This window comes from Zea mays, chromosome 3 (assembly GCF_902167145.1).
Source record: "Zea mays cultivar B73 chromosome 3, Zm-B73-REFERENCE-NAM-5.0, whole genome shotgun sequence".
Classification (NCBI taxonomy): Eukaryota; Viridiplantae; Streptophyta; class Magnoliopsida; order Poales; family Poaceae; genus Zea; species Zea mays.
In genome coordinates, this window is record NC_050098.1 from 204,812,142 (window position 1) to 204,824,885 (window position 12,744).

The following is a 12,744-nucleotide window of genomic DNA, read 5'->3' on the forward strand; positions in this document are numbered from 1 at the left end:
TGAGTTCTAGTGGTGCCAGGTGTCTCTCCTCAGCAGCCTTATGAGGCTTTCGAGGTTGCTTCGACTGCACACAACTATGGCACTTAGAACCTTTGACTATGGTGATATTCGGAATTAAACTCATGGTTGCAAGCCGAGACATAGAGCCAAAATTAATATGACACAAACGAGAATGCCAAATACTCGCAAGATCATCAACATTAGCACAAATATGGTTCACAGACTTATTATTGAAATCTAACAAAGAAAAGCGGAACAAGCCTCCGCAATCATAGCCTTTACCAATAAATTGTCCAGACTTGGACACAACTAATTTATTGGACTCTAAAACTACCTTGAACCCATCTCTACATAGAAGGGTTCCGCTAACGAGATTCTTGTGTATAGAAGGGACATGATGCACGTTCTTCAGCTGCACGATCTTTCCCGAAGTAAACTTCAGATCCACCGTGCCAGTGCCATGAACAGAAGCATGTGACCCATTCCCCATTAGCACGGAAGAATCCCGGGCGCCCTGATAAGAAGAGAACAAGTTAATGTCAGAACACACATGAACATTAGCACCAGTATCAAGCCACCAACTAGGTGATTGAAATACTGAGAAGATGAAAGGTAGATTACCATACCCTTTGTCTTCCTCATTGCTAGCGATCACTGTGTTGACATTGCCCTTTTTGCCACGGCGATCCGCTCGATCAGGACAATCCTTGGCAAAATGACCCGCCTCGCCACATGCGAAACATGTCAATTCAGCCTTGTTCTTCTTCTTCTTGAAGTTGGTAGTTTTATTGGGCTTGTTAGATTTTGGCTTCCCTTTGCCCTTGTTGTGGTTCTTCTGAACCATGTTGGCGCTGGAGTGGCCCTCGCCTCCTTTAGATCCCGTGTCCTTAGCCCGAGCTTTCTCCTCAACATCCAGAGACGCTATCAGATTTTCGACTGATATCTCCTGTCTCTTATGTTTCAGAGCTGTGGCGAAGTTCCTCCATGTAGAAGGCAACTTTGCAATAATGCACCCGGCCACAAATCGGTCAGGAAGGACTATCTTAAGGTGGTCGAGCTCCTTGGCTATACACTGTATTTCATGAGCTTGCTCTACAATAGAGCGATTATCAACCATCTTATAATCATGAAAGCTCTCCATGATATACAGGTCACTGCCAGCATCTGATGCACCATACTTAGTAGTAAGTGCATCCCACAACTGTTTCCCGTCTGTATACTGCATATTCGCATCAACCAGACGGTCAACAAGGGCGCTAAGAACGGCTCCCGTGAACATAGTATTGGCATGGTCGTACTCTTTCTCCTGTTCAGGAGTCAGTGGACCCTCAGGTCTGCCTTTACTAACATGGAAGACATTCATAGCAGTAAGCCAGAGCGTGGCCTTGACTTGCCATCTCTTAAAGTGCATACCATTGAACTTTTCTGGCTTGAGCGCATCGGCAAAAGCAGCCATAGAAAAACTAGGAAATTGTCTACAATAAGGTTTTTGGATTGTTGAATAATTAGACAAATTCCAAATTAAATTCCGAATATAAATCATGACCAAATCAGAAGAACTGAAATAAAAGCCAAATCAGATGATGCGTACTGATTAGACTTACTGATTGTTGGCGCGCGCCAGGATCAGCTGGGTCGACGAGGTCAGCAGATCACGAGCAGTCGCGTGAAGACGCTTCCCAAAAACCTTATTCGCCCTCTCCCGGTGCAGGATCTAGAAGACGAAGGGTTCCGGAGACCTGCTCTCCTGATCGCAGATGCACCTCTGCGGTCGGGACGAAGGGAACTAAAAGGCGGCTCAGCTATGAAGAGAGGCGAAAGTGAACTGGGATCTGGGATGATATGGAGGCTGGCTGCCGGGCTCCTTTTATAGGGCCAAGTCCGCGACCCCCTGTGCTTATCCGCCCACGAAAATCTCGCAATTGATTGTTGAGATTTTATAGCGATCGGTTAGGATAAGCGTAACAGCCAAGAAACCAAAAAATCAAACGGCAAAAGGTAGTCGCGCCCCCGCAAGGCGAGGGGCCGGATTTCGGCGGACCATTCACGCGCATGTCGTGCGCCCGCGCCCTTCGCCCCGGCCCGGCCAGGCCAGGCCAGGCCAGGCCAGGCCAGGCGAGGCGAGCGAGCGCGCGCGCGCGTGTGGCTCTCCACACTCTCTCCTCTCATCCATGACTTGGTGAGTGAGTGTGGCTTCCATATTTAAGCTAGCTCTACTCCACAAGAGCTAGCAATATGGTGCTATTGGTTCCACCTATCCCTTTGCCATCCACTTATATGGGCTTTTGAGATTTTCCTGGAATTATTAGAAATTCTTAATTGGGCCAAGCCCATAAATCCTAACAATCCCCCACCAGATCTCAAATGCCCATCTGCAGTTTTCGCCACTGTTCACTACTGTTTAATATACTAGTTTTTCAGCAGAGACTGTTAAGTTGAACTTCCGCCTAGAACTCCAAGTTACACCAACCCACAACTTGGACAATGGACTATGCCTTGAATTGCAAGTTTTGCGTGAATGGGTTTCACTTGAAGTCATGACCAGTACTTGGCTACCAGTAGTCCCCTTCTCGGGTGGAGCATATACGTCGTACTCCAAGGTCTCTTCATGAGTTTACTAGAGATCACCCAAATCTCATAGACTGCGACGTTAGACAGTCTAACTCATATAGGTGTGTTCTTTCAAAGAATGTTCTGCAGGACAACATCTTCGCTAATACAAGCCAACAGAACACATTAAGGCACAAAGCCAACCTGCCTTACAGCATTTGAGAGTATTGCATCTTTACTTAGAGAGGGTCAAAAGTTACTCTCCTCAGTTCACCAATGGCTTGTTCTTCCCAGGACCTAATTCACGGGATCTCCGATCACATAGACTGGGTTTCCACCATGGCAACTTTATTCGGGTCTCATACCCATCTCTCTCGATGCGATTTCTATCACATTACGTGGTAGTCCCTTGGTAAAAGGATCTGCCAGATTTTTATCTGTTGAAATATAAGTCACACTTATAACTCCGGAGTTTCTCAACTTTCTGACAGACTTCAATCGTCTTTTGACATGTCTTGATGACTTTCCATTATCCTTAGAACTCGTCACTTTAGCAATCACTGTCTGATTGTCACAGTTCATAAGGATAGCTGGTATTGGTTTCTCAACCACCGGCAAGTCCATCAAGAGTTCACGCAACCATTCTGCCTCAACGGTTGCTGTGTCAAGTGCAGCTAGCTCGGCTTCCATGGTTGACCTCGTCAAAATGGTCTGCTTGCATGACCTCCATGATACCGCACCTCCACCAATAGTAAAGACATAACCACTGGTGGCATAAAGCTCGTCTGCATCAGATATCCAGTTCGAATCACTATATCCTTCAAGTACTGCATGCTGACCAGAATAGTGAATTCCATAACTCATTGTACCTTGCAGGTAGCGCATAACCCGCTCAAGTGCATGCCAATGATCAGTCCCGGGGTTTGACATGAACCTACTCAATTTGCTCACAGCAAACGAGATATCGGGCCTTGTTGCACCAGCAAGATACATGAGTGAACCGACAATCTGAGAGTATCTCAATTGGTCTAAACCAATTCTCTTGTTCTTTCGCAGTGTCACACTGGGATCATAAGGTGTTGGAGAAGGTTTGCACTCAGAGAAGCCAAATCGCTTCAAAACCTTTTCAACATAGTGAGATTGCGAGAGAGTAATCCCACCATCTGCCTTAATCAGCTTGATGTTTAGAATCACATCAGCTTCTCCCAGATCTTTCATATCAAAACTCTTTGATAGAAAAGACTTGACTTCATTGATCACATCAATGTTTGTGCCAAATATCAATATATCATCAATATATAAGCACAATATAACTCCTTCGCCCCCACCACAGCGATAATATACACACCTGTCTGCCTCATTAATGGCAAAGCCTGCAGACGTTAGAGTAGTGTCAAACTTCTCATGCCACTGCTTTGGTGCTTGCTTCAGACCATACAAAGATTTCAATAACTTGCACACCTTGCTTTCTTGACCCTTTACTACAAATCCATCAGGCTGTTCCATATAGATTTCCTCGTCCAGCTCTCCATTAAGAAAAGCTGTCTTTACATCCATCTGATGAACAAGGAGACCATACGAGGCAGCCAAAGAAAGTAGTACTCGAATAGTGGTCATTCTAGCAACAGGTGAGTAAGTATCAAAGAAGTCTTCTCCTTCTTTCTGAGTATAGCCTTTAGCCACAAGCCTAGCCTTGTACTTTTCAATTGTACCATCAGGCTTGAGCTTCTTTTTAAACACCCACTTACAACCCACGGGTTTACATCCATAGGGTCGATCAGTGACTTCCCACGTACCATTTGAAAGAATGGAGTCCATCTCATTATGAACTGCTTCTTTCCAATCATCTGCATCTGGAGATGCAAATGCTTCTGCAATGGTAGTAGGAGTATCGTCCACAAGGTACACAATGAAATCATTACCAAAGGATTTTTCAACCCTTTGTCTCTTGCTCCTTTTAGGAGCATCATTGTCATCCTCCTCTAGGACAATTTCATGTGGCTGTTCAAAACTCTCAATAGGTGTATTATGTCCAGGAATTATCTCAGAAGAGTATCTAGAATTGCTATGAATGTCTTTCATTGGAAATATATGCTCAAAGAAAGTAGCATCACGTGATTCCATAATAGTATCAACATACACATCAGGAACTTCAGATTTAACTACTAAAAATCTATAAGCTATGCTACACGAAGCATATCCAAGAAAGACACAATCCACTGTCCTTGGACCAAGCTTGCGCTTTTTATTATTTGGTACATTGACTTTCGCCATGCACCCCCAAGTGCGCAAGTATGAAAGTGATGGTTTTCTCCCAACCCACTTCTCATAAGGGGTTTTCTCTTCTTTGCCCATAGGAATTCTATTCAGAACATGACATGAAGTCAGGACTGCCTCCCCCCACCATGCCTTAGATAAACCACAAGTGTCTAACATGGCATTCACCAGGTCAGTCAACGTACGGTTTTTCCTTTCAGCAATCCCGTTTGACTCGGGTGAATAGGGAGGAGTCCTCTCATGAATAATGCCATGTTCTGCACAGAAATCATCAAAGACTTTGGGAAAGAACTCGCCACCACGATCTGATCTAAGACGTTTGATCTTTCTCTCTAGTTGGTTTTCAACCTCAGCCTTATAGATTTTAAAGTAGTCTAAAGCCTCATCTTTAGTTTTTAGCAAGTATACATAGCAAAATCTAGACGCATCATCAATCAATGTCATGAAGTATCTCTTACCACCTTTTGTCAACACACCATTCATCTCACAAAGATCAGAATGTATGAGTTCTAGTGGTGCCAGGTGTCTCTCCTCAGCAGCCTTATGAGGCTTTCGAGGTTGCTTCGACTGCACACAACTATGGCACTTAGAACCTTTGACTATGGTGATATTCGGAATTAAACTCATGGTTGCAAGCCGAGACATAGAGCCAAAATTAATATGACACAAACGAGAATGCCAAATACTCGCAAGATCATCAACATTAGCACAAATATGGTTCACAGACTTATTATTGAAATCTAACAAAGAAAAGCGGAACAAGCCTCCGCAATCATAGCCTTTACCAATAAATTGTCCAGACTTGGACACAACTAATTTATTGGACTCTAAAACTACCTTGAACCCATCTCTACATAGAAGGGTTCCGCTAACGAGATTCTTGTGTATAGAAGGGACATGATGCACGTTCTTCAGCTGCACGATCTTTCCCGAAGTAAACTTCAGATCCACCGTGCCAGTGCCATGAACAGAAGCATGTGACCCATTCCCCATTAGCACGGAAGAATCCCGGGCGCCCTGATAAGAAGAGAACAAGTTAATGTCAGAACACACATGAACATTAGCACCAGTATCAAGCCACCAACTAGGTGATTGAAATACTGAGAAGATGAAAGGTAGATTACCATACCCTTTGTCTTCCTCATTGCTAGCGATCACTGTGTTGACATTGCCCTTTTTGCCACGGCGATCCGCTCGATCAGGACAATCCTTGGCAAAATGACCCGCCTCGCCACATGCGAAACATGTCAATTCAGCCTTGTTCTTCTTCTTCTTGAAGTTGGTAGTTTTATTGGGCTTGTTAGATTTTGGCTTCCCTTTGCCCTTGTTGTGGTTCTTCTGAACCATGTTGGCGCTGGAGTGGCCCTCGCCTCCTTTAGATCCCGTGTCCTTAGCCCGAGCTTTCTCCTCAACATCCAGAGACGCTATCAGATTTTCGACTGATATCTCCTGTCTCTTATGTTTCAGAGCTGTGGCGAAGTTCCTCCATGTAGAAGGCAACTTTGCAATAATGCACCCGGCCACAAATCGGTCAGGAAGGACTATCTTAAGGTGGTCGAGCTCCTTGGCTATACACTGTATTTCATGAGCTTGCTCTACAATAGAGCGATTATCAACCATCTTATAATCATGAAAGCTCTCCATGATATACAGGTCACTGCCAGCATCTGATGCACCATACTTAGTAGTAAGTGCATCCCACAACTGTTTCCCGTCTGTATACTGCATATTCGCATCAACCAGACGGTCAACAAGGGCGCTAAGAACGGCTCCCGTGAACATAGTGTTGGCATGGTCGTACTCTTTCTCCTGTTCAGGAGTCAGTGGACCCTCAGGTCTGCCTTTACTAACATGGAAGACATTCATAGCAGTAAGCCAGAGCGTGGCCTTGACTTGCCATCTCTTAAAGTGCATACCATTGAACTTTTCTGGCTTGAGCGCATCGGCAAAAGCAGCCATAGAAAAACTAGGAAATTGTCTACAATAAGGTTTTTGGATTGTTGAATAATTAGACAAATTCCAAATTAAATTCCGAATATAAATCATGACCAAATCAGAAGAACTGAAATAAAAGCCAAATCAGATGATGCGTACTGATTAGACTTACTGATTGTTGGCGCGCGCCAGGATCAGCTGGGTCGACGAGGTCAGCAGATCACGAGCAGTCGCGTGAAGACGCTTCCCAAAAACCTTATTCGCCCTCTCCCGGTGCAGGATCTAGAAGACGAAGGGTTCCGGAGACCTGCTCTCCTGATCGTAGATGCACCTCTGCGGTCGGGACGAAGGGAACTAAAAGGCGGCTCAGCTATGAAGAGAGGCGAAAGTGAACTGGGATCTGGGATGATATGGAGGCTGGCTGCCGGGCTCCTTTTATAGGGCCAAGTCCGCGACCCCCTGTGCTTATCCGCCCACGAAAATCTCGCAATTGATTGTTGAGATTTTATAGCGATCGGTTAGGATAAGCGTAACAGCCAAGAAATCAAAAAATCAAACGGCAAAAGGTAGTCGCGCCCCCGCAAGGCGAGGGGCCGGATTTCGGCGGACCATTCACGCGCATGTCGTGCGCCCGCGCCCTTCGCCCTTCGCCCTTCGCCCCGCCCCGCCCCGCCCCGCCCCGCCCCGCCCCGCCCCGCCCCGCCCCGCCCAGGCCAGGCCAGGCCAGGCCAGGCGAGGCGAGCGAGCGCGCGCGCGTGTGGCTCTCCACACTCTCTCCTCTCATCCATGACTTGGTGAGTGAGTGTGGCTTCCATATTTAAGCTAGCTCTACTCCACAAGAGCTAGCAATATGGTGCTATTGGTTCCACCTATCCCTTTGCCATCCACTTATATGGGCTTTTGAGATTTTCCTGGAATTATTAGAAATTCTTAATTGGGCCAAGCCTATAAATCCTAACAGCAAAAACATCCAGACCAAAGAGCAGCAAGAGTCGAATCGTGTACTTTTCGTCGAGCAAGCAAGGCATCTCGCCGTCCACGCGTTGCTAAAAACACTAAAACAAGCACGCAACTGAAGGATCGTAACATTCTCAATAACAACAAACCACTAGCAACTCACCGACGAGCAATAAGAAGAGGAGCACAGGGAGCGCCAGCATAAGCCGCCTCGCCATTGCCAACCGAGCGCCGAGCCCTGGCACCGCCGCCGCTTCTAGCCCTCGGTGTCCGCGCTTGCAGCGGCAATGCGTCGATGGGCTGCACGGCGGGGGCCTCACCGTTGGGGACTGGGGAGGAGAAAGAGAGCCGGAGAGGTGAGGATTGAGAGAGAGAGAGATTGAGGACAAGACGTGACAGGCACGGGCGCAGCCGCTGAGCCACTGGCTGCGACGCAGGCAGAGCAGAGGCTGCTGGATTGAAGTGCGTGACGGCTGTTGCGGGAGCGGACGCCAGCCGGTGGCTATGAAATGGAGCTGAGGGCGTTCAAACAAGGCCGGCTCAAGTCCGGAAAGGAACAGTGGAGAAACGGAACGACGAGGGCACAGGAAAAACGGGGGCGAGGAATGTCTGCTGGTAGGGAAGTTGTCGCATAGGCCAGGACCACACGAACGCAGAGTGACCCACATGTCAGTCGCTGGAGTACGCATCGGTACAGTATCCGTGAGAGGAGAAAGCTTTGTTGTTGCGGCTACGGCTTAGTACTGAAGTTGCGCTTTGTTGTTGCGGCTACGGCTAAGGGCATGTTTGGTTTGTGGCTAAGGGGCTGTTTGGTTCGTGCCTAAATGTGTCACACTTTGTCTAAGGTTAGTCGTTCGAATTGAAGAACTAACCTTAGGCAAAAAAGTTAGGCAAAGTGTGGCAACTTAGACATCAAACCAAACAGGCCTTAAATGTGTCACATTTTGCCTAAGGTTAGTCGTTCGAATTGAATAACTAACCTTAGGCAGAAAAGTTAGGCAAAGTGTGGCAACTGAGGTAGTGAACCAAACAGTTAGTACTGAAGTTGCGCTTTGTTGTAGCACTTTTGGGTGTGTTTGCCGCTATGGCCCAGCAGACTGTGGAATGTAGCTTCTGTGTTTGCGTCGTCTGACTTACTTAGAGCATCTCCAATAGACCCTTTACTTTTGACTATCTATTTGACTCTGTATTTGTCTCTCCATAAAAATTAAACTCTATATATAACATCTCATTCCAACAGATTCTCCAACATGCAATTTAGCTTTGCTAGCGAGGGTTGCTAGCTAAATTTGGCTAGTAGAGGAGTCAATTTAGAGAGCCGGATAATTTGACAAGTTAAATGACTAGTCTGTTGGAGAGCTATTTTGTTATTAAATAGCTAAAATTTAGCTCGATAAAGTATTTAACTAGTCTCTTGGAGATGCTCTTAGGTGTCTGGTTGCGCGCGTGCAAATTTAGTCTCTTGATTTGACTCTATATAAACGAAATCAAGGTTCGTTTCTTTGGAGCCTGGCTACTCATGGCACGAGGCTTTAGTTTTAGCCTTTTAGCTCGGATGTCTACTGGATGACAAACACCAGCTCGTCTGAGCCAGACTCATATGGTATAAGTGCGCAAATAAAGTGAGTTTCAGTAGCCAAGACAGGCTAACTTTATTCTAAACCAGTTGAACAGACCGAGCCGGTCAAGGACAAGGTCGCAAACACGCCCTTTGTTTCCAAACCCAAATTTGAAATCTTGTTATTTATTGACTCTGTCACAAAATATAATTTATTTTAGACTAAATATATATTCATTAATCAATTTATGAACGTAGTTTATATGTATTTCTATATTTATTGTCAACGTGGACACAAAAAAGAGCTAGAAATACCTATATTTTAGTATATAGGAAATATTTTATGTTTGGCGTGTCTATCTATATGTCATCTCAACGTAAAAAACTAGACGTAGATTTTTTTCTAAAAAAAACTTGACTCTTCTAGCAGCGTCGTAGCGTTCACTTGTTGGCTGTTGCAATGTTTCGGTACATATAAACAGCTCTAACTCCTTCGCTGACACTATGGCAGAAAATGAGAAAATACAAACAGCAGTTTCGTTGAAAAAAAAGGACGGCTACAAGACGATAGGAGCGTGGGCTGCGGCCCATCAAATTTTCAAAGTGTGGTTGAGTTGGGCCTTAGCATAGAAGCGCGAGGTCCGCATATGCTACCAGGCCACTAATGTGATGTGATTCCGGGCTTCCGGCCACCTTGTTTTCCGCTTTCTGTAATCGTCTGCAGCTCTATGAGTTTCTGATTGGAGAAAGACTCCAAATTTCATTTCCCTACGTCTGATAAGCACTCACGTCATTATTTGTCTGATGATACTAGAGGGCCGTTTGCTTCAAGAAATATAACATAAATGATAACAGCAATAATTCACCTTAAATATCGATGGTAACAAATTTAAATAAATCGATATCAATTTTCTTATGTGGCATCTGATTATAGTTAGATTTAAATAAACATAATTTAATATTATTAGTTACTCGTTACGTCACAAATGTGTCGCTATCTGATACGAATCGTTGTCTATTCAAAAGTTGTACATGTTTGCGTCCTATTCGATTTCGATTCGAAGACTGGATCCACGCGTCTGTGCCCCCTCGAAGCTCACATGTCTCTAGTAGATCCAATTACTGAAGTTTAAAACAAAACCATGATCTCGATATAACGCAACAGCATGTAACTAGTTTATTTTTTAAAAAATAAAATAAAAGGTACTACAAATCCTCGTCGCTTCATCATCTTCTCTTCTGGCGCGCTGCATGTGTAAGACTATCCGCACTCATACTACTCTAAATTTCTACCCTAAAAAGAATATTCTGTCCTGGTCAGCAAAATTCTTTACTCTATACCACAATCTTCCGCACTTATGTTTACTTTATATCCCAACCATATACCAATTATCATATATAATATTGTTTACCACCCAGTCACACATTACCGTTGCCAGCCAATCCTCGGTGTTGTCCGCACACACAGTACCGCTGCCAGCCAATCAGAAGTGGAGAGAGAATATAGAGTTGGAGCATCAAGAACGCTGGATATGAGGTTTTCGTTGGAGCCCGTAAACTTGCAGTGCCCTTTACAGTTCACCGCTGCGGTGTTCTGCGAGCTGTAAATATTTGAGGTCTTCGGTTTACCGTCGCGGGTGCGGACAGCCTAAGAAAGAGGAAGGCAGCGAGCTACATTCGCCGTCGGCACGTCACTGGTCATGAAGAATCATGATCTGGCCCCAATCCGCCGAACTACTCCGTATGACGACCAAATCATGGTCCGAATACCCATCCCTCCTTCTCCTTATCCATTAGGTTGACCAGCACAGGCATCCAAGAGATAACATACATAACGGCGGCCCAACTCTTGCCTGCCTGCCTGCTACCAGTTCCAATCCCAACCTCCGTCTCCCAGCTGCCGCCGGTCGGCCGCCCGCCACCTGCTGCATCCAATCCAATCCAATCCAAATCGATCCGCTCCATCTGCCCAACTGAATCGATATCTGCCGCCGACTGGCGGATGGCCGTGCTCATTGGCTGCGGAACGGCCAGTCCGACCGGTCCGGTAAGGTCACGCTACAGAGAGTACAGTTGCCTGTCGGATTGGGCCCGTCGTCGGATGAAGCCGCCGCCGCCACCACTTGCCTGCGACGCTGAACGTTTCCGCAGGAGAGATCAGGAGCTAGCTAGCTAGCTAGTTGTACCTTTTAGCCGCGTGGCGTGGACTCTGGACTCGAGCTGCGTCGCGATCTGTCCATACGTTGCTTGGATTGGATGATCCGTTCGCTACTGAGCAGCAGAGGGAGGAGAGAGGTCGAGTCCGCGACGTCTCTTCGTACGTGTCGCGTAGGTTCGGACATGCCGTGAAGGCAGGGCTCAGGAACAGAAGGGGGCGGCTCTGGCTCTGACTGTGTCGTCTGTCGTCCGCCGCCGCCGGGCGCGGGAAGCTACTCCGTATCTAAGGACGACTCACTTGGCATCCGAAAACCACCACAGCGTGTCGGAGTACTTAGGAGCTCCCACGACAGTGACGCTGAAAATGAGAGCCCATATGCTAGAGCCATTGCACAGGTCATCCGACGACATAGGGCTATAGCTATGCCGAACGTTTGGATGCAGTCTTGTCACCCAAATCCCGATCAGCGTTGTCATAAAACGACTTGTTGTAACCCTGGATTTTGCTTCGTCACTGCACGCGCCACTCCCTCGTGAGACGGCAGGTAGCAGGTGTCCCGACTCCCCCCCCCCCCCCCCCAGGCCCCAGGCATGGGTTCTTCGAGGCGCATCCATGATCTATCGTCTATCTTTTTTTTCCTGGCAGGATGCGCGCGGTGAGGCGCCGAAACACTATCCCCAGGACAGCGACGCGCGCGACGCGGTCGGCGGCGATCTGTGCGTGGACGATCCTGGCCGGGGTTCACATGACTGGCTGGACGCTGGCGCCTGGCGGGCAGGCCCCGCCTCTCCATGGCATGCTGCCCGCGCCTGGGGGGAACAGCTAGTCCACGCGTGGTCCACAGGCGCGTCGCACATGGTTTTCCCGGGGCGCCGGTCGCTGTCGTCGTATCGCCCGCACGATTCGGCCGGAACATTCTTATCCTCGTCCCTCTTATCGGCGCATGCATGGTTTAGGTTATACGAGGACCACGCGAGCGCGGCGGTGCTGCGTGCCTCCAACTCCAAGAGTCGTTTTCTGTGGGTGGTGGATTAATTGGACGATAGGTTTGGAAGGGGCGGTAGTGTTCCACGTTCCACGCACGAGCTAGATTGGTCGTCGTCGACCTCGGTATCCAGACGTGTTTGAATGGTTCGGGAAAGGACCAACTGGACTATAGGAAATAAAGACCTAACAACCTTTATTAAAACATGGTTTGCTACTGTTAGAGCACCGAGATTTGTTTAGCCGAAACGCGACGAAGAACCAACTGGACTATATAGGACGCGTGGTTCGCTGGGACAGGAAACGGGAAGACACATTGAACAGA

General features: G+C 47.1%; 1 long non-coding RNA gene across 1 annotated transcript; it reads right to left on the reverse strand.

The window, feature by feature from the left end:
* Window positions 1-5,482: 5,482 nt before the first annotated feature.
* On the reverse strand, window positions 5,483-8,313 carry LOC118476741 (uncharacterized). Its single transcript, XR_004857349.1, has 2 exons — window positions 7,883-8,313; window positions 5,483-5,844 (listed from the first exon to the last, which is right to left on the reverse strand). It is a non-coding gene; the product is annotated as an uncharacterized lncRNA (long non-coding RNA).
* Between the last annotated feature and the right edge of the window lie 4,431 nt (window positions 8,314-12,744).